Source organism: Callionymus lyra, chromosome 4 (genome assembly GCF_982586985.1).
Source record: "Callionymus lyra chromosome 4, fCalLyr1.hap1.1, whole genome shotgun sequence".
NCBI lineage: Eukaryota > Metazoa > Chordata > Actinopteri > Syngnathiformes > Callionymidae > Callionymus > Callionymus lyra.
The window spans coordinates 5,652,137-5,674,209 of NC_141821.1; positions in this window are offsets into that span (position 1 = coordinate 5,652,137).

Here is a 22,073-nt window from a genome sequence, read left to right on the forward strand (position 1 = left end):
TGATTTATCAAACTAAACTTATACGTAGAGAGAAAGAGAGAGAAATTCTTTAAGTTTAAACTTGTTTCACTGTATTTTCTTTTGTCATTTTCTCAGGACATTGTTGCATGTATTTGTCAAAGTACAGATTGTAATCCAGTGGGATCTGGAATCCTTCTAGAACAGATTGGAATTCCAATCTATACAAGTAGGATCACTAGTACAGATTGGAATCCAACTTCTGAACTTAATATTGATATGTAAAACGTAGAAAAACGTAAGTTAGCAACTCACAAGTCAGTTCCAAAGTCGATGTCAAAGTGACAACATAAAGTAGCTTGATCAAGTGATGGCGGTGAGCATCAGCAGAAAGAATATTGTCCTGGTAGAATTCCCATTCGTCCGAGGACAGATTTGAATTCCATTATTCAGATCCCAATATAATAGTAGGATTCCAATCTGTACAAGTAGGATTCCAGATCCTACTGGATCCCAATCTGTACTTTGACATATTCATTATTACTATTATTACTATCTATCTACTACTATCATTATTATTATATTTAACAGTAAGTGACAGAGAGAATTATCACAGACTGGGAAGAGAAGGGTTTGTGAAAGCCACGGTCAATAAGGTAATCATTATGCCTGTCAGCTGCCTTTGTGAAAATCATGTTAAACTTTCTCGAGGAATATCAACCAATCAACATTCCTGAGAGATTAATCATAAAAAGCTTTGGGAAAGATGATCTGGGGTTAAAATGGTGCTTCTTTTGTAAACCCTGATCACTGTAATTAGTGTGATCCGTTCATTTGATGGAAATATATTTTTATCTGCAGAATCCTTCTATGAATGGAAAAAAAAACGTACCATATTTAACAACACAATTATTATACTACTTTATTTAATTTTTTGGGTGGTAATATTTCACAAAACAAAAGAAGAAGAAAAATCTTTCTCTAATGGCAGCAATGGATGAAGAATACGTTTATAAATAGTAGTCAACCTACAGATTATGAGACACAAACATTCACACATGACACATAAAGCAAATAATATATCCACAGTTATAGAGTGAATGGAGAGCACAGTAAGAACAGTGACGCACTACTGTCCATCATGGATGATGACATCATCCTCTGAACACTGTCATCAGTGAGCAGAGAAGCAGAATGAGTGCATGAATGCTCCTCCCATGATGCACTAATAGACTCAGATATTAGAAACTGTTGAGAAAAAAAAAAAACGACAATTAGTTTGGCCGTATCGATTGTACAAGCGTCTGGAAATCTTAACTGTGAAACATTTTTGGACAAGAACCAGTATTTACAAATGTTTATGTAAAGTTTAAAATAATATTTACAATGTTGCTTGTACATTCGTGTAAGTAATGTGAACTAAATCCAGCTGAATAATCAGCGGATAAATACTTGGCAAATGTGTGTTCCTCGCAAGAACATTCATTTTCATTAAATATAATACATGTTTGGTCTTCTGTCGTTTGATTTTACTAACCAAAAATTTGAGCCGGGACAGAACACTCCTATATAGATATTTCAAAAATAAAGACTGAGCCACGGTGACCTGGGATATTAATTTTTCTGTTTTCACCAGCTGCAGCCAACAACTAATCACTATGACATTACATCGTGTCCTGGTTAAAGAAATGTTTCTGTTGATGGAGACATTTTGAGCATGTATGAGATCCAACAATACCTAAAATGCAGAATTAAATTACAGTTTGATGCATATACCTGCTAGTGAAACTCATTTAAGGTCTTCTTACTCAGTTAAATAAATATTAAGAGGCACAGAAACTGGGGTGTATGTGGACAATGAGGGGTAACAGGAGGGTTCATGACTTGGGCAGGGTCTTGAGAAGGGTTTGGCAAAGAAGGAGTGCTAAGATTCATGAGTATCCCTAATATGTTCTAACTACCTTCTTAGGATAACATTAAGACAAAGCCAAAGTTTTGTAAGAAGCTCTTAGTGAACTTTAGTAACGCCTTTATAAGGTGGAGCCTCCATGACATCTGTTTCTTTGATATCGGTGCAATATCACTGAGTTGTTGATGTTGTTTAATGTTTAGATCTATGAAAATCCAACTTGTTTTATTTGGTTTTGGAGTAAAAAAACATTTAAGCCATTCTATGCTATTTTAAGTCGAGCGACCCCAGTGGACTAAAGTGGTATTGCTTAGCCCGACAGGAGACCACATTTCCCATGAGCACTCGCTGAACATCGCAAAAGTTTCCATGTCCCGGTTTGTAGCAGTTGATGAATTTTCCAATTCCCAGACTTTCATTGATGAATGAAGGATGATTATGATGAGGTAATGAATCAGATTGTGGATAATAAAATATGATATGAAGGCTTTGTAAATAACATAACTTTAACTTTGTTTCTATACCGGAAAAAAATCCTAATTCCTTGAATACCTCTTTGGCACATGATGATGGGTTGAGGCGTGTTTGAAGGATTCATTTGAATCACAAAGATTATTTAAAGTTATCATTTAACGGTTTAGTCATAGTAGTACTGTAAACTCATATTCGCAGATGTGTTTTATTAAATGCTTTTTTGTTGTACGTTGCTTATTTTTTTTACGTTTTTTTTTTAAAATACAAATTTCCCTCATGTTGATCACTGAGCATTTTCTCCCTAAGAAGCCTGTTAAGTGGGTCAACTCCTTCTTACATTTCCTTCTTAGTGGAAGATCTTCTTGAGCTTTTTTTCTTCATTTCACAGAAGGTGATATTTCAAACCTTTGTTTTGCTGGTTTTGATGCTGCGCAAAGATAAGAAATATCAACTGAGAAGCTTCTGGTAAGTGAAGTGAATCTATAATAAATCAAAGTGATTGTTGTTGTGAAGAAATCCATGATTTATTAAACAGGTGTAACCCTCACTATCTAAACTGTCAACATCAAATGCTTTCTTTGAATCCCTCCAAGCCTTCCGCTCTGGCACGCAACATTCCTACTCCTGCACAGATTTGAGCCCGGCGCGACCCTGCATCTGTAGGGGACAAGGGCAGAGTGGAAATAAAAGCAGGCAGGTGAGAGGGAGGTGAGGAGCAAGTGAAATAGCTTGAAGCCACTGCTAACGTGCTGTGAACTTTTTACCTCGTCTGGCCTGTAAGCGTTCTCGCCGATAAAAAACAGCGTTGAGATTGTTGCCAAACTGACAAGCTTTTGATATTCGCTCCGTGTTGAAACTCTCTTTATAAAGTCAGGCGATAAAAACAAATAGCTTTAATATATATCATGACCTTTCTTTAATTGTAAAGGCTCTGCACTATCTTTCCTTGTCCAGCTTCCTGGTTCCATCGCTTCCTCCTCAGTGGACTAAAAAAAAAATGCAAATTCTTTCAAAGGAGTCCAGGGATTCTGCTTGCCTCAATGAGTTCTCTCTCCGGATACGAGCGTTTGTTATATGACTTAATAAGTTTCCATGTGAGATGCCTATAAAGCGCATTCAGTAAAGAACAAAGAGAGAACACATAGATCACGGTGAGGGTTTATTTACGACCCTGACGCGCAGGTGTCTCTACGCCTGCTCCTGCTTTTCTTTCTTGACCACTAATGGCTGTTTCTGCCCAGCCATCTGTGAAGGACAAGGGAACCTTTTGGCTGAGACAAATCGCTTCGGAGAAAGGCTAAAGCCTTCCGTCGCCTCCTCATCTTCATGCTTTACACACACTCGTACACACTCCTGCACACACTCTTCCTCCGGGGTAACAAGAGAAGCGTCTGCATTGAGTCCATAGTGTTCCATCAGGAGTCAGCCATCTGAGCCATTGGTCTAATCCCTACCAGAAGCCCACACGGTTGCGCAGCAAAGTTCCAATTAGATCCATAAAAAAAGTCCAGTCTACTTTTTTTTTTCCCTGTATGAGAACCTTTATGAGGACTGTGGGCAGCCCAGCATGACCTACCGACCACTCGATATTACACTATAAAAGCTGGATGGGATGGCGAGAGAGGGGAATTATAAGACGTCCCAGAGGGGGTGACACTCGCGAGGAACAAACAAACCGCCTCCCCAGCGGGGAACAAAGTAGTAACTGTCTGCTCAGTGAGCTGCGTTGGCTCGATGAGACACAGTTCAACCTCGGAGGCTCGATTCCCTTAAACGCATCGTCTGTGATCAGTGATGTTTGGCAGCAGAACTCGGACGCCGTTGAAAGTCAAGGTCAGATATAAGGGTGTAGAGGTTGGTACAGATTGTGAGAGGCGAGGATCTTTCCAAGTCTATCCGAACTCAAATACATATACAGAAAGAAAATACTATAGTGTTATTTCTACGCAGGTTCAATCCGTCCATCCAACCTGGCAAGCTTTGTAAATATTGTTGTTGTTTTCAGAACTTTTTCTTCACTTTATCTTGATTTCCTGTTTCTAAATATAAATAACAGGGTGCACGGTGGTGCAGTGGTTTGATCACCTCACAACAAGAAGGTTGCTGGTTCGCTTCCAGGTCGGAAGAAAACCAACTTGTTGACCTTTCTTTGTGGAGTTTGTATGTTCTCCATGTGTTGCGTGGGTTTACTCCGGTTTCCTCCCACAGTCCAAAAACATACAGAGGTTGATTGGGAACTTGGGGAAATTGTCCATAGGTATGAGTGTGTGTGTGAATGGTTGTCTGTCTTTGAGTGCCCTTGCGACAGACTGTTGTCCTGTCCAGGGTGTCCCCGCCTCTCGCCCGAAGACATGGGAATTGTCTCCAGCCACTCTAGAGGATTAGGCGGCATAGAAAATGAATGAATGAAATAGAATTAACTGCAGCATCTCTTTGTGTAATTTGTTTTAGCTCAAGAGCCTGTGACTCAGGCTGAGTGGTGAAACTAGTGGTTTCCTCCCCCGCCATGAACTCCCTCAGACATGTGGTTTGTACATGTTCAAGATCTGAAACTGAAATAAAAACAATATTTTTTATTTTTAACCTACACGTAACCTTACAAGAGGTAACTAATACGTTTGATATTACAGTTCCTTTATTTTGAAAGGCAACTAGATGGCACTCTAAGTTTGAAAATGATACCCGGTTACCTTGAAGTGTAGATGCTATCTCGTGGTCTGTATCATGATACCTCATTAGCTGTTTCATGATGTGTCTTCAACCCATCACAAGTTCGATATTTATGTTGTTGTACAAAATGGATTCAAGAACCAACCAGTTTTAACAAGGATGTTTTTTTTCTCTGGCATTCAACAGCATTAGCATGTTCAGCCAAAGCATAGTTACCAACCGCATCCACTAGTTTGTATCAAGATACAGCTTTTTCGAGTTCAATTCTGACAGAAACAGGAAAACTGAAAAATGTTTTCCCAACTCGCTTTCCCAAGTGTTCTATTAACTTGCCAAACTACCGTCAAAAAAGAATTTGACATTTGCAAAGCTTGACATTTGGCTGTGAATCCTGAAAACAAGCCAAGTTGTGTTTTTCTTGTGTTTAACAAAATGACAAGAGAAACAATGCATTATCGAGCCAAATACCAAAATATTATCAAAAGCACAACGGGATCTTCTTTTGACAGTGGTTAAGGTTCAACTTTCTATGATTTCATTTCTATTTTTCTGAGCTTTCAAAAATAGATGCTCAAATACTTTCTAATTATGTTTTAAAACGGCACCTTCTCCATTTTCTAATTTTCTTACAACAATAGAATAAGGAGAACTTGTGATTGCTATTGTATTTTTGAAGATTTAAATAGACAGCAAATAATCAACAACAATGTGGTTACTGACAATACAATGCATTATCCATAATAATTTTACAAAAATGTAGATTTGATTTCTTCCACTTGGATACATAAGGTTTTAATACCAACCTTTCTGTAGATAAGTAGTTTCTATTGCCTTTTTCGGGCATCGTTTCACCTCCTTCTGCTTTACATAGAATAATTAAAAGACTTGGAAGCAAAGAGTGTTGCCTGGGGTTTCTGATAGGACTAAGGTTTGTTTTTATATCTGACCAAAAAAGAAAAAGGAATGAAGAAGGAATGTTTTGAACTTATTACTTTATAAAGTTCCTCTGAAATCTGGGCGAACGAGAGGTTACAACAGCAGAGTCCATTATGAGACAATAATGGCTTCACTCCTCCTCCAGCCAGCTGCAATCACCCCTCGCTTTAATTATACAACGAGTCCCTTGGAGGTATAGACTTCCGGGACTGATGACATGCAGTGACAATCCTCAATGCTTGACCAATCACAGCAGAGTGGGTGTGGTTATGGTCATGAAGATTGAATCCCAAGAAACACAATGTGTTTCCAGTGGGCGGGGCTTGAGATCATTTTCTAATATCAATATTTCAATGAAAAGAGAGTTTTGTACAGATAGAAACACATGCACATAAACACATTAGTTGAACTTTAACAGGTCGTAGGCATATTGACATGTCCAAAGCTTCAGTAATGTGTCTGAATGCGTACTTTTAACGATAGTTCATGAATTACTTGACATTTTGGGCTGAACATGACCTGAAACTCTCAGTTAATTTCCAATGGGTTGCCAGATTTCTATTAAGCCTTACGGGCACAAACTTTCTAAAACACACTCTAAAAATGTCTCCATGTACAGCGGGAAAAAAAACAACCAATCCGGTAAGACCAACAACATGTGACGAACGGTTTATGACAAGGTCAACAAGGTTTGGAAAAATCATACATTTCTGTTCTGTTCATTCCGTTCTTCATCTGGACCATGAACTCATCACTGCTAGTGCAGAGTGAATATTCAGAAATGCTGCCCCGATGTAAACCCTGGTTCTTAAGGATTCAAAATTGGATTTCAAGATTATCAACACTTTTTATGTGCCCACTGTATTGTAAGAGTCACTTGTTCCATTGTTTTATATATCCTATTCTATACTGTATTACACAGCATCACATACAATCACGGTGTTGTTTTTACAAAATTGTCAATAAATATTCTCTCATTCTGATACGACAATTAAAACTAATGTATAATTTTAAAGGAAAATCTATACTGATACTAATATTACAATACAATGGAAATCATTTCGAAAAATATTTTGAAAAAACATGTAAACACAAGTAAAAAAAAGAACTAAGTACGAACTATGAAGTGAACTAATTCATTTTAAAATTGCTGAACTGAACTTGGAACTAGTCCAGATACAAAATGAACTTTCCTAATACTATACAGCTCATTCCTTCTTGCCCTCTACGTACGATAGTGATGTGTTGATGAGGCTTCATGAAACAGTTGATGAGGTATCATGATACAGTGTCTCCATTCTGAAAAGACCACTAGAGTGTACTCTTTGCTTCGTAATATTTGGCTTTGGTCTTCAGTGAGACCTGGCAACATTTTTCAACTAAGACTGACATCTAGTGGTCTTTCAAAATGACTACACCTCACCAGCTGTTTCATAAGCTCCAATCAACACACCACTAGCCGATGAAAAGAGGGCGAGACGAGTCAATGGTATTCAACTTGAATAACAGAATATAGTAGGTTGATATTTTATATATAAGTAAGTTGTGTATTTAATATAGAGTTAAGTTTATTTCATGTGACAATTTGTGTCATTCCAGATGGGTCAAAGAAACTGCAGAGCCTCGAGCAAGTGAACCTAAACCCATTGGATTTATAACTACTCTTTTTAACGCCACCAATAAAGTCTCAGCAGAGACAGGGGCTTGATAGTTCCCCCGTCAACAACGCTATCAATAGTGTCTGTGTGTCCAAATCCAGTAATGTTCCACACGACCTTGCAAAGTGAAAAAAAAAAGAGAAAAAAAGCGGTGGATCAGTCTACCTGCTCACCCCCTTGTTCATCGCCGAAGCAGTGAGGCTTGAAGTATACATTTGCGCACCGCATTACACCCTCTAATAGGCAGTCAGTCAGAATAACATGCTGCCTGAAATGTCAGCATTTACCTTCGTAATGACCGTGCTTCCACTGGTTTTAATAGGCTCGGCCGCAGTCTGTAGTTTAGTGTCTTTAAGCTGTCAGAGGCACAGACCCTAAAACTGAACTGGCACATCATTTTCACTTTGCTACTGCCGTGTATGGCTTCCTCCTGTTCTACTGTGGTTACATGTTGGACATACTGTTGATTAGAATAGAGTGTTAAAATAGATAGAACTGAAAATAATAATGTGGTGCAATAATAATTATGTAGTATGTATGTGTATGTATTATGTACTTATATTGATATCAGCTTATTATTGGCATGTACATTATACTATATTATGTTATATTATGTGATATTTTGTCATCATTTTTTATAAGGATATATTGGCAAAATGCTACAAATCAATGAATAAATAAAAGATGTAGGAAATTAGTTTTCTTCTTACTCCCTTTTTGAACTACTGTGTTTTGTTATGTTTTTGTTTTCTTTATTTAAAACATGTTCCAAATGTTTTTTTTGTCCATTCAAGACAAGCAGGATATAGTGGACAAGATTATTTCCCATGATGCAATTTCTTTTACTTAAAATAATACGTTAAATTACAAGGTATAATAATATTTACAACATATATATATATATATATATATATATATATATATGAGGGATCAATAAAGTTTTACCTTACCTTACCTTACCTTATATATATATATATATATGTGTGTGTGTGTGGATCTGAATAAAACCAACAACCTGTTGTAAATATTTATTTATATATATATATATACATATATATATATATATCTGTGTGTGTGTGGATGTGTAGACCCTGTTCATTTTCAATATATGTGATATCATTACAATTACGATTTCACTATAAAGTGAAATAAGGAAGTAGTTTGTTGAAAACTTAATTTGGTATTTGGAACTCGTGAGACAAGTCCAGGTTGATCTGAGCTTCACTCCACTCACAAAAAAAGTGTGATTTCAACAGTCTTTCACTTGTGTCACATAACCATTGGTGTCAACACCTACAGGGACTAATTTTCCACCGGAGTACATTCATGTGTGTTCACGGGTCAGTGAGAATAAGCACCATCTGCTCTCGCCCCTTCACTTTTGCTCCCATATACACAATAAAAATTGAAATGATAATTGATGCTAATGAAATGGCTAATTGTGGATTCGGTGCAACCATGCGGAGCGGCCGCTCTACGACTTTCCGTTCGACGTTTATCACACGGAAACCTCCCGAGAGTTGGCGTAGAGGGAAACAATAACGATATTTAACATAGAAAAACAATGAAAACCGCGAGGATTATGCACAGCGACCCGGCGCCGCATTATTATGCCGTCCACTGTGTGTCGTGCCGGCTCAGAGGTGACATTTCTTTGTGCTTGTTCCACAGATTGTGCTGGGACTTATTTTGGCGATGGCGAGATGGAAAGGTAGCTCACAGTAGGCTGGCCGGCGGCAATTTCTCACCTCAGAAATGGTCTTGCTTGTCAGTCCCGGCAGAGACACCCGCTAAAGCTGAGTAAAGCTCGGGGCTGTCTTTATCTCTCGCCCTGTGAGCCTTGAGTAGTTCCAGGCAGTGATTAGCGAGGCGTATCCCGCGTGGGTCACGCGTTTTGCTGGAGGAGATCAGGGTTGGAGATTTGAGGCATCTGGGCACCTTTGTAGTTGGAGCAGGTGAGTGACAAGAGCGAGGAGGCAGATGGAGAAGAGTTCAAGTTTTGTTAAGTTATTGAAAATAACAAGTATTTTTTCTGCTAGTCACGCCACTTAAGAATGCCCAATGAATAAATAAATAAGTTCAACTCAATTTTAACCCATCATTTTTTTCTTTAAATTAAAGTTAAGAGAACTTGTTTCATAAAGTCTGGAAAGACTTTAAAAATATCACAATACAGGACTAAAAAGCAAGTTTTTGCAAACAGTGTTAGTTGCTGTCTCCTCTTTAAGATTAACCCAGACTCACAGCTTTCTCTTTTCTATGCTTCCTCTGTCTAGTCTGACGCACACTTTTGCAATGAAGACACTTTTACCAACAGCTGAAAATGATGACACCACCGACAGCAGCCAATCATCAACAGAAAGTGCCGGTAATTTTCTGCGATGAAATGTGTTTCCATTTTTTTGTGACCTTTTCTTTCAATTCTATTCCTATTCTTTTGGTTTTCATCGACTATAGTTTTTCAGTTAAAAGCCACCTTGAAAAAAAAACCTTGCCACCAATTGGACTCTTGTCTAGACCATTTAAAACTCCCCCTTTAACCACTCTGCTGAGTTGATCAAATTTAATAGGCTATGGTTTTTGTGCCTTGTAAAACTATTCTTGACCATGGATTCATGAGGTCCTGACCGTGCCTAATAGAGACAGAAGATTATGATTCATGGTTATCACAATTACAGAAAACTTTACTCATCAGTGTTTGTCTATTTGCATAAAACTCTCTTTTAATAGAGATATTGACAATAGAAAAGGATCTAAAACCCGAACCCACTTCAAACACTGTTTTTCTGGCGATAAAATCATGTTGACCATAACCACGCCCACTCTGCTGTGATTGGTCAAACATCAAGGTTTTGTCAACGTATGTCATCAATCCAAGAAGTCTCCACCGCCAAGGGACTCGTTGTGTAAACAAAGTGAGGAGTGATTACAGCTGGCTGTTATTACGTCATAATGGACTCTGCTCTGATAACCTCTCGTTCGCCCAGATTTCTGAGCAACTTTATATAGTAATAAGTTCAAAACATGGTCATGATGAGGGACTTACTGCATCTTGGAGAGGAAGACTTCAACATTTAAAACATATAGTGTAAGTAAGTAGAGTTTGTCACCCTTTTAAGAATTCATATAAAAATGTAATATTAAATTAAGTATATTCCAATTAATGTAGTAGAAATGTTATTCCTGTTTCTTTTCAGGGCTTCCCTGAATGCTCCAAAATAGTGGCAAAATATAATTTTTAAGTTAAAAAAAAGAACCAAGATTGTACACTGACGGCAAATGTGTCTAAAAGAAAGAAAGAAAAGCGAGCGGTTTGCATGGAAACACAATTTCACTCAGCTATTTGAGTCTCTTCCGCGGCAGGTTAATTAAGGTTCCAGAAGTTTCGAACAACTCTTTATTGAGCGTGTGAATCGCTTCTTAGAAATTATTTCTGGCAGCTTGTGCTTTTTTTTATATAATTGTCCACACTGGAGTAAGAAAATCTCTCGGCGGCTTCCCACTAGCTTGCGTGGTTGTAGGCATTTTGTGAGTGTCTTGACCTTGTAGTTGGAGTCTTGTGTTTAGAGAAAATGGCCATTTCAAGTGTGTCAAAAAGAGTCTATTCACTGCTGTAAATTACTTATCCATTTTCTCCTGAAGCCCACTCTCCAAAATAAAGGACCCTTATTAAGCCACTTAACAGGTTTGCTGGAATGTGTAATAGGAATATGCTTCAAGAAGTAATTTGCCTCCTTGAAATCAGCCTTCAATTCAATGCTCTCTTCTCGCCGGTTTTGACTTTATAGTGCTAATTATGTCCATTACAGTTTCATTGATCCCTGCACCAGCTGCCGTCACTGGCGAAATAGGGAAAAGAAAACGTGTTCTATTTGCTTAGTAATGAAGAAACTTATTCCATTCCAGCACTTTAACCTCCCTTCAGCCTCTTTACGCTAAAATAAAATGGATTTACTCAAAAGACAAAGTCTCGGAAGGAGTGTGCCAGTGAGAGTCATATAGTGGCATTCACGCACATGTTTGATGAAGATAAGTCGTGTCTTATAATCCGGTTGTTAATGAGATCTTTTGAAACTGGGAGATGTATACGGCTCTGGGGTGGTGGGCAAGTGGTGGTGGTGGGAGCTCCTCATCCATGTTTAATCGGTGCTTTAAACAGATGGGGTGTGGGTGGTGGGGAGGTCCACGTTTTCTCAGACTTCTTTTGTCAATGATGAGGACCTTCATCCTTGAACCCTCCACTGTGTTGAGCTACTCATCCACACTTATGTTCCATCAAAACGATGTCCTTTCATTGTCGTAACTCCATACGGAGGGCTTCATTAATTATTAATTGCTTCCTAAAATAACATTAAAACGTTATTCTCATGTGGAACTTTGTAAAATATAGTCTCTACTGTGTGGTAGAACTCTTAGCTGGCAATACAATATAGCTTAATAAGTGCTTTACAATATCTTGTAAATTAGCCTGTAATGCATTATTCATTAGACCGTCCAAAAGACGAATGAATGACTAATTTCAAGCATTTTTACTCTATTAATATGAAATTGAATTATTGCCATCAATTGATTCTAATCATGAGGTTAGTTAATATCACTGTTGATGAATAATACATATCATATTTTGTACTCTGACTAAGGTAGTTGATCAGATACACACCCTTAAAAATTATTTTGTAAAACATTACCAAGCATTATACATGTGTTTACTAAAATTGTATTTTTATTCTTTAGAGTAAGAAAATATCTAAATAAATCTAGAAAATGTTACACATTCACAATAAACTGTACATTCAAAACACATGTATATGAAACATTTTTGAGCTGATAGTAGGTTCCAATGCTGAAAAAGGAAGTAAGTAAGTAAGTTATAGTTATTTGTAAAGCACCTTTCTAGACCAGGGTCACAAAGTGCTTTAACAATCAAAAATAATACACATTTAAAATATAAACTATAATAGGCCAAGACACATAAGATAAACACAGGAGTCCTAGGAGCAACAGTCTGGAAGGATTTCTCTCCTCTGGTCTCTGGAAGCATATTCAAGAACCATCAGTAGATTATGATCCGCAGACCTCAGAGCCCGAGCTGGGGTGTAAGTCTGGATCAGATCACTGATGGAAGGTCTGACCATGAATAGATCTGAAAGTAAGAACCAGAATTTTAAAATGATCCTGAAAGTGAACTGGCAGCCAGTGAAGAGTTTTAAGGATCAGAGAAATGTGAGTTCTTCTACTAGTTTTGTATGAACTGCAGACGAGACAGCGCCTTCTTGTTTAGAAAGAACTGTCATTTGCATGTATTGTGTTCAATCCATTTGAGTCAGCAGATGTCCTGCACACAGATTGTCTGCTATTGTATAATCAGTCTATAGAGCCCCCTTCCTGGCATATAGTATCTGGAGCTACAGCTGTATGGCACCAAATACAGTATATAGCCGTGTGACCCGCCAGAATTCTTCCCAGCTTTGGGTTCTATACATTCCAATTGTGGCTGATATACAAAGAATATGTTAGTGTCCAAAACTTCCATTATTCACATCTTATAACTAACAGAAAAACAGACGTATACAGGATAAAATCATATTGTTCGAGTAAAATCAACATTTTCTTTATTGTGCATGTGGAATGTAGAATAATCTACTTTTATTTTAAAGGGCAACTAATTTGACTCTTGACTCACATGTTTGAAATGTCTTCCTCTCCAAGATACAGTAAGTTCCTCATCATGACCATGTTTTGAACTTATTACTTTATAAAGTTGCTCTGAATTCTGGGCAAATGAGAGGTTACGAGAGTCCATTATGACATAATAATGGCTTTACTCCTCCTCCAGCCAGCTGTAATCACGCTCTCGCTTTGTTTGTACAACAAGTCCCTTGGAGGTGGAGACTTTGGGGGAATAATAAAAAACAAAACAATCCATCCATCCATCCATCCATCCATCCATCCATCCATCCATCCATCCATCCATCCATCCATCCATCCATCCATCCATCCATCCATCTATTAATGATGTGTGGTGACAAACCTCCATGCTTGACCAATCACAGCAGAGTGGGTGTAGTTATGGTAAACCACTTAATCTCCAGAAAAGAAGTGTCGTGCTGAGAAGACTTTTTGGAGTTACCAGGCGTCGACCTAATAAAGCATGTCTTGTTTTGTAAACAAATACACATGCAGAATTTGTCAGCACTGCAACAGAGAAGTCTCAACATTACAGTTACTGTGGTTCAACATTGGGACGAGCAAAAAAAAAAACTCTATATTTACGGCTCTTTGACGGTGAGAAAAAGTTTCCCAAATAAACTTTTATTGTACAATTCAGAAATCTCTCAGATGAAAACTGCTAAAATGACTTGTCATGCTGCCACGCTTTGAAAGCTGTTTATGCAAACAAACGAGAAACTCTGCGTCGTGCCAAAGCATGTCTCCGGCATGTCCAAACAAACAGGGGCAGTGGACTGTCGGCCAGATCTTCAACAATGACACTCTGCCTGCTCAAATAGGTTCCTGGCCACAAAGGCAGCTGCAGAAATCCACTTCAAATGAACCCGGCACTTTACACATGATCCCTTCAAATTGGTTCGAGCATCATTGTGAGGCAAAAAGGTTAACCATGAGAGGGACAAGCTTGAATAATTATCCGAAAAAAAACAAAAAACAAGCTGCGATCAACACCGTATGCAAAAGTGTCATTCAGAGTTCACTTAGTGAATATACAACGTGGTATTCTCAATTCTGAATGAGAGAGAAGAGTAATAGGCAGTGTTCTAATTCTGTGTCTCAGTGCTTCCTATTCACCAGCAGCTCAAGACCATCTGGCATGTAGAGGAGAAACCTATTGTAACATATGGATATTACACAGACACTCAATATACAGTATTTTAACAGATGCCAACGATCACAAATGCGCTGAACAAGACTCATCATGAAAATGGATTGATGCCACTCCTCTCTGAAACTTGCTTTCCTTTGTGAACTTTGAAAGAGAACTGGATGCGTCATAAGTGGGGAAAACAAATTTGGCACTTGTGTGGGTGAGCTATAGTAGGAGGATCAGCCACAGACACCAACCAGACTTTGTTAGAGGGCCAACAAAAGAAGACGGCATCTATTCATAACACGGTATACATCCATTTGAGTATCACAACACTGAGCAATCTCACTTCAGTGTTCCTAAATCTGAAATGTATGTAATTAGCTGGAGATAAATGTGAAGAATATATTTTCATCATTTTAAGATGATCTTTTTGTCCTTAAGAAAACTTAGTAACCCAAAAACACTGAGGGTTTCTTGAGGAGTGACTGAGAGTGGAAGATTCCTAGCATAGAAAATACATCCTGAAGAATATCATCTGAGATCCGGAAGATACTGACGACACGGACGTCGCTCACCCAAAGTTTGCACAATAAAAGTTTGTGCCTTTAAATGTCTATCCACTTTTTATTTTTATTTTAGTTTTGTTTTTCCTCATTCAAGAAATGTTCTTATTTTAATGTATGATGTGTAGTATTTCATCGAGTGGTCGCCTTGATTGAGGGAATGCCAAGAAGCTTACAAAGTTGTTCGCTGTCGTTTAAATCTCCCCCTCTAACCACCTGCTGAGATGATGTTGGGAAGACTTCAGTAACGCAATGGGTTCATTTTTTTTTTGCTTTTGCCTGTCCAAATTAAAGAAAATAGATAGTTTTGCCTTTACCTAATGTACTGACTAGGTCTTAGCCTTTGGGTTATCTCAGGGTCAATGTGACCCAGAGGCCGAAAAACAAATGTGGTTATGGTATCCCTTGTAATGTGTGTGGTTCAAGGTTAACTACACTGCATATGTATTTGTGGAAGTCACGGAGGTCGTTGACCTTGACCCAGAGACAACACAAAGGATAGTACAAACATATTTGTCTTTCAGAACTTTGGGTCAACTTGACCCTGAGATAACACAAGGGTTAATAGAGACATATGGATGGCATTGGTTGACATGTTGAGGTTATCTTATCAGAATCATTAATCAGGATAAGTCAAGATTAATGATAATAAGATTTAATCTGAACTATATTACATTTAAAGAGGAAGATATTTTATTTAAAACCTTCTCTCATGGTTCCCCCCTGACCTTGTGGGCATTTTTACGATACTGTCAAACACAGAGAAATAAAATAAAAAAAACAAAATTGATGAAATTGATTTATGGCAGCTTGCGAAGTTGAGCCCACACTTTGATGGCAAATGGGAAATGTTGCCAGTGGGCTGTTGGGGAAGATGTTGTCAAAAACTGAAATCATCATTTACTTCAATGTATTTGATTATGAAGAAACATTCTCCAAAAAGCAGACAACCTTGCATAATAACGTTTTTTAAATGTAATTCCAATATGTATAAACAGGGTAAGCATATTTAAATAATCAATCCAGATTGATTAAATGCTAATGATGTTTTTTATGGTAATGTGCATGAGAATGGTTGGCTACATACATTACATTTACATCCCATCATCCATACGAAAACCACCATTTGCCTCATAAAGAAAGACCGTGTTTCAATTAACAACCTATGAACCCGCATATTGTGGAACCTGATTCACATAAAATTAATTTAGCCTCCACATGGGAATGTTCCTTGTTATCCATTGTACATCGTTTATTACCTTAACCTGCATGACCTCTCATTACAATAGTCCTAATCACAACAGGGTTAATTCCAAGTGACGATCAATTTGGTCCAATAACTTCACTCGGCTCCCACGGGCCGGGGGTTTGAAGCACATTGAAGCAACTAATTGTTGTGCCAGTTCACACCTCTCGTCTGGGTTGATACAGAACCTTTGTCGGATCTGTTTTGCATATTGTTATTCTCACACAATCCATTTAAATGCTGCTGAGCTAATTTGTTTTTATGTTATTCCTCAAACTTGGATTGTTTTTTTTTAGAGACTCGATGGCAAAACAAGTCTATGAGTTTAGTAATTACTGTAGAAATAATTTCATTTAAGACAAAAAACTATTATAATTTATTATTAAATACATTTGTTTTAGAACAAAAACAAATGATGTGTTGATGAAGATTTATGAACAACCTCATGAGGTATCAAGATACAGTGTCTTCATTTATAAAGGCCACTAGGTGTCACTCTCAGTGTAAAAATGATGCCAGGTTTAAATCTGGTTTAAAAGGTTTAACTCTGCAGCGAGAATTCTGACCCGCTCAAGTAGGAGAACTCACATTTCTCCGATCCTTAAAACTCTTCACTGGCTTCCAGTTTCTTTCAGGATCAACTTTAAAATTCTGGTTCTTACTTTCAGATCTATTCATGGTCAGACCTTCCATCAGTGATCTGATCCAGACTTACACCCCAGCTCGGTCTCTGAGGTCTGTGGATCAGAATCTACTGATGGTTCCACGCACACGGCTCAGGACCAGAGGAGAGAAATCTTTTCAGGCTGTTGCTCCTAAGCTTTGGAACCATCTTCCTCTCTCTTTGCGCTTGATGGATCTACTGACTCCTTTAAGAAACATCTTAAGACGTTTCTATTTGTTCAGGCTTTTCCTTGAATTTCTCGAACTCCTGTGTTGTTCTCGGTGTTGTCTTGATCTTTGAAGTATGTACTGTTTTGAGTATTGTTTTGATTGTTAAAGCGCTTTGTGACCCTGGTCTAGAAAAGCGCTATATAAATAAATATTACTTACTTACTTACTAAATGGAGTTAGATCAGATCCAAATATTATAATGGAATGACTTTGGCTTTTCAAAATAAAGACAGTGTATCTCATTAACTCATCACTAACTGAAACTAAATAAAAAAAACATACAATGATAATGACATTAATAATTGAATGAATTATATGATCGTTAATTCAAGCTCTGTTTTCCTGTGTAACAACAACAAACAAGAACAAAACAAACATGTTATCATCTCACTTAAAAGAAGAAATGATCCATAACTTCAACCCATTACAGGACCTATTATTTAAGGTAAGGTAAGGTAAGGTAAAACTTTATTGATCCCTCAGGACCAATAAAGTTTACGTATAAAGCTTACGTATTCATTCATTATTTTACAATTTTATACAGCGCTTTGATAAATAAATAAATACAATTAATATTATATATTATATATATATATATATATATATATTTATATAAACCAATGTGTTTGTTGTATTCCTTGTGTTGTCTCTGAGTTAAGGTGAATGACCTCCTTGGCTTCCATACATACATACACAGTGGCTAAAGTTCACCTTGACCCAGAAGCAATACAAAGGATACCGCAAACACTTTTGTTTTCGAGCCCTCAGGTCACCATGATGAGATAATACAAGATTTAAATACAATAGTGCCTTAAATTGTTTTTTGTCATTAATATACAAAAAAAGGGAAATCTGATTAAAGGAAGGTATATTGTTCATAAAAATGCAAAATTCCTGGCAGAATATATGTTTTTTTAGACTATATTTCACCTGAAATGATGTTCAAGGAATTGTGAGTTGGGTCTCAGTTAAAAAAGATGTGAGGTTTGCATAGAGAAATGTTTAAATGAATATATTATAAAGCAGAGCATCTAGAGATGAGGCTTTATAACGTCTCACCATCTCTATTGAAAACATCACAATAACTGAGCAGGAGATTCTAAGTCCATACATGGTTCATTCCTACCTCAGTAAGGAGCCAACGGTAAACCTTCTTTGACAGAACTCAACAATGCAGACGCCTTTAGCTCCAAGTTGGCGTGTCTAAACAATGACAGCATGTCCTTGAGTTATAAATTCATAATATCCCTCAGGTGGCCGAGAGACAGCAGCTTCTGATCGGCTTTGGTTATTAATCATTCATTACTCCTGCATCAATAATTAATAATCCACACAAGCTTGAATCCTTTATGTAAATACTGTCACACGTTAGACAGTTACTGGTGTAAACCTGTGTGAACTTCTGATTGCTGCCTTCAGAAAGACTTCTTTTGGCCATTTTTCACTTTGGAAGTGGACTTTGAATCAACGAAACTCCACAATATGCTGATAAAAACTCTTTGGTGGTTCACACCTGACTACCTTTTCAAATCTCCCTCTGTGAGAATATTAAATATATTTGGTTCTTATGAAGACATTCAATTAAACTGAATATGCTGGAAAATATAATTCTCTGTGTTTAACACAAACACATTTTGCAGAACTGTCGTTTGCGAAGGCCACAGGTTTCACTGCGAACTAGAACTTGTCGTCTTTTCTTTGGTCCTTGGAAATGTAATAATAAGTGAGAATAATAAATCCATCTACTGTGTCAATCAACTATGTAAATCTATTTATCTACGAATCTGTCAATCTATGAATCTATCTACTGTATTTATCTATCTATGAATCCCTCATGATGCCTTTTATCCATCTATGGATCAATTTATCCATTTATGTATCAATCTATCCATGTATGAATCCATCTATCATCTATACATCTATGAATCAATCTATCAATCTATACATCTATGAATCCATCTATCCATGTATGAATCCATCTATCATCTATACATCTATGAATCAATCTATCAATCTATACATGTATGAATCCATCTATCATCTTTGAATCAATCTATCAATCTATCCATGTATGAATCCATCTATCAATTTATCCATCTATGAATCCATCTATCCATCTATACATCTATGAATCCATCTATCCATGTATGAATCCATCTATCATCTATACATCTATGAATCAATCTATCAATCTATACATCTATGAATCCATCTATCCATGTATGAATCCATCTATCATCTATACATCTATGAATCAATCTATCAATCTATACATCTATGAATCCATCTATCCATGTATGAATCCATCTATCATCTATACATCTATGAATCAATCTATCCATGTATGAATCCATGTATCAATCTATCCATGTATGAATCCATCTATCAATTTATCCATCTATGAATCCATCTATCCATCTATACATCTATGAATCCATCTATCCATCTATGGATCAATCTATCAATCTATACATCTATGAATCAATCTATGAATTCATGATTTTTACGAATCTATCTATCCATCCAGGAATCCATTTTTTTATGTAAGCTTTAAGTCTGAAATATAATAACAATAATAAGACAAGTATGCATAAAAACAGAGTAACAATGAATTTTTTTAAATAAATAAATCTTTAGAAACTTAATTAATTAAAAAAACTATCTTGGCTAATTTTAACTGTCAAAAAAAGATTTAATAGAGATTTGTGCCTGAGGTAAAAAATATGTTTTGCAGGTCATTTGTGTGATTCTTAAAACTAGTTCTACTTCTCAGTCTAGCTGATAATTAATTCATGAAAGTACGAATACGGAAACACAAAAATGTTTTACTCAATTATGGCAATATTTATTACCCATTGATAAAAATAACCTAGTCTTTGTTATGTTTTGTGATAAGAAAATGAGAATACAAATGAAAATTGCGTAAGATCTACTGAGTCAATGGTCTTTGGGAGGAAGAGGAGTTGATACTCATGGACAACAAATACCAGTCCAGACCTTGAAGGTATCAGTCACAAATCTCTCCTAAAAAACACATTTATTTTATTTTACAACACCGCGCCATCGAAAACTCATCTTTAATGTCAATAATTCACTTTAACTACATCGTCAGAGTATTTTACTGTGGAAATATTCAAGCATTTGTTTAAAAAAAAAAGCGATAAAAACTATCTCACTGAACCACACCGTACTCCGTTTGATGACCCCTAAAAAAACCCACAGAGGAGTGACAGATCATCCATCCCTGCAAACCCTTTTTAAGGCCTATTGGCAATTAACAGTAATAAAAAGGTCAAAGATTACATAAATCAAAGACACTGTTTCAGAGCCATGGAGTGTCTGTGCCGCGCACAGAGGATGATGATCCAATCAATCATAGCTCATTAATGACACAGAATTACCTGCTTAAAAAGAACCATATGGCTCTGGATCGCAACTCCCTATCTCTCCTCTGCAACCTGCAGGGACATAATGTCTGTTGTGCATTTTCCCAGAGAGTTATTATCATGTGACCGGAGGTGCGGAGAGGTTTGTATTTTTTCTACCTTTCCTTGATGTTCATTCTCCTTCTAATAACATTATTGACACGATGGATCATCGCTGAGATGTTTTGGCTTCGAATTACAAATCTCAATAAAGCTGAAAAGAATATTATTCAATCAGCGTTTCGCTCGTTTGGCACAAGTACCGATTACGGTTGGAAATGTTACGATGCAGTTTTTGTAAGTCAAGTGGTGTTTGTGGACACATTTGACTCTTGACTCCTTCAAGAAACATCTGAAGACACTTTTATTCATGCAGGCTTTTTCCTTGATTCTCTGGGACTCCTGTGTTCGTCTCTGTGTTGTCTTGACCTTTTAAGTATATATTTTAATGAGTATTGTTTAAGCGCTTTGTGACCCTGGTCTAAAAAAACGCTCTATAAATATAAATGACTTACTTATTTATTTACTTATAACCTTGGGCCTCATGTTCCAAGAGGTCGTACGCACAAAAAACATGTGGACATACTTTTCCACTTCAAAGGTTCAAATGTATCAATAATGAAAAGAGCAGTTAGAAAGTTCGTATTTCCCGGCACATTTGTAGGTGGTGTACGTCTTTATTTACTGCTATAGATGCATGTCAGCCTCACTGGTCATGTTGAGATGTTCACATCATTTCATTACATTAACCATCAATATTGAATCAAAAATTAACACACACACACAAACAAGTGAATTTTACATTATCTACAATTCTTCTTCTTTGTTTATTAAGACAACATTGGTCGTTTTAAAGCGTTTTATACAAGTTACCCATTTTAATCCGGAATAGAAACACGAAAAATAAGTACAAATATTTTAGGGAACACATATTTCCGATTTATTGACTGCATTTAAAAAAAAAAAATTTTTCCCAGCCTGTCTGTTATTTCTTGCCGATATATCTGTGGAAGTTTTGCAAAGTTGGCTGAAAGTAATAGTGCTACTTTTTGTCAAAACTAGAATGGAACGCAGTATCGCTGTTGTTTGGGTAGCAGAGTGTTTAGTATCCCCACATGTCCCTGTGTGTAATGACAGGAGAAAAACAAGGATGATGATTCAACAAGAAGGAAAAACATGAGCAAGGAAACACCAGTTGGTGAAAGAGTTGTTGGGAATGCGGAAAATAAATGTGATATATCTTTTTTCTTATTCATTTCCACATTTCTGTGTATATTTGTTTCCCAATAGCCATATAATGGAGTGTATAAATGTAATACTTTTATAATAAAATACTTTTTTCCCGGATCAATGTGTATTTTCACTTGCTTACAATTATCTAAATATAGCACTCCATAGTAGATGGCATTCCATAGTAGATAACCAGATCACTTTTGTATATATGCATTGTGATAACTCTTAGTTCTTGTATCACCACTTCCCCGACATATTAAAAACAAAGCTAGTTTGATCAGTAA